Genomic DNA, 1,378 nt, shown 5'->3' on the forward strand with positions numbered 1-1,378 from the left:
ACGGTAAATGTAATGACAAAGGCAGGCTGAAATGAGAAGGCGGAAAAAAGATGAACACGGGAGGCAGCACAGATACGTTTAAAGACCTGCCGTTCCACCCACACCCAGAGATTAGCATTAAAAAGCGGGGGGCGGCTCTGCTGAGATCAGACAGAGCAAAGTTCAAGGTGAGAAGCATTACCAGAGACACAGATGGACATTTATGTTCGTGAAATGTCCAATTCACTGTGAAGATACATGGATTCTATTTTTTCAGTCCTCGCCCGAGGACGTGTTTATTGATTTTAGCGGGGAAGGGAGGGAGAGAGAAGCATGGATCAGTTGCCTCTGGTACGCGCCCCAGCGAGGGACCAAAGCCACAGCCTAGGTGTGTGCCCCGACTGGGAATTGAACCCATGACCTTCGGGGCTGCAGGGTGACCCCCCTGAGCCACACCAGCTGCGGTGAGAAATGTGGATGCTAAATGTATATCCACCTAACATAGTCTCGAAAGAAATAAAGCAATGGAGAGAAGTTGTCAGATCCACAAATAGAGTGGAAGGTTTTAACACGAATCGCAGTGACTTACAGAAAAGCAGACAAGCTGTCAGGAAGGATACAGAAGATTTAAACAACATGATCAGCAACTAACCCTAATGGATATAGATAAAGAATGTATCCCAAATGGCAAAATACACATCACACATGAAGCATTTAAAATTAAGTTCAGGCAGAACCATAAATCAGGTTTCAAAAAATCTCAGAGGGTTGAAATAATGTGTAACTAAAGTAGAAATAAAAATACAAACATAAAACAGGGAAAATATTGCAGGTTTGGAAATTAAGAAGGATATTTTAAAATAACATGAGTCAAAGAGAAGAGTCACTTTGAAAATAAAAATATTTAATTTTAATGATGACAAAAATGTATTACAGCAAAACCAGTGGTATGAAGGGGAAGTCTTCTTTCAAGGTAAATTTACGGGCTAAAATGCACAAACAAAATGGGCAAAGAGCCTGAGCAGAGACTTCTCCAAGGAGGACAGGCAGAGGGCCCGTAGGCACACGGAAGGATGCTCAGCATCACTAGCCATCAGAGAGACGCAGATAAAAACCACAACGAGACACCACCTCACACCGGTCAGAACAGCCGTCATCAACACATCAACAAACACCACGTGCTGGCGAGGATGCGGAGAAACGGGAACCCCAGTGCCCTGCTGGTGGGAACAGACTGGGGCAGCCACTGTGGAAAACAGTGTGGAATTTCCTCAAAAAACTAAAAATGGAGCTGCCTCTTGAACCAGCGATTCCATGCTAGGACTATACCCGAAGAATCCCGAAACCCCAGTTCAGAGGAACCTCTGCAGCCCTGTGTTCATAGCAGCCCTGTTTACAA

Source organism: Furipterus horrens, unplaced genomic scaffold (assembly GCF_987537825.1).
Source record: "Furipterus horrens unplaced genomic scaffold, mFurHor1.1.pri manual_scaffold_3, whole genome shotgun sequence".
Taxonomy (NCBI): Eukaryota; Metazoa; Chordata; class Mammalia; order Chiroptera; family Furipteridae; genus Furipterus; species Furipterus horrens.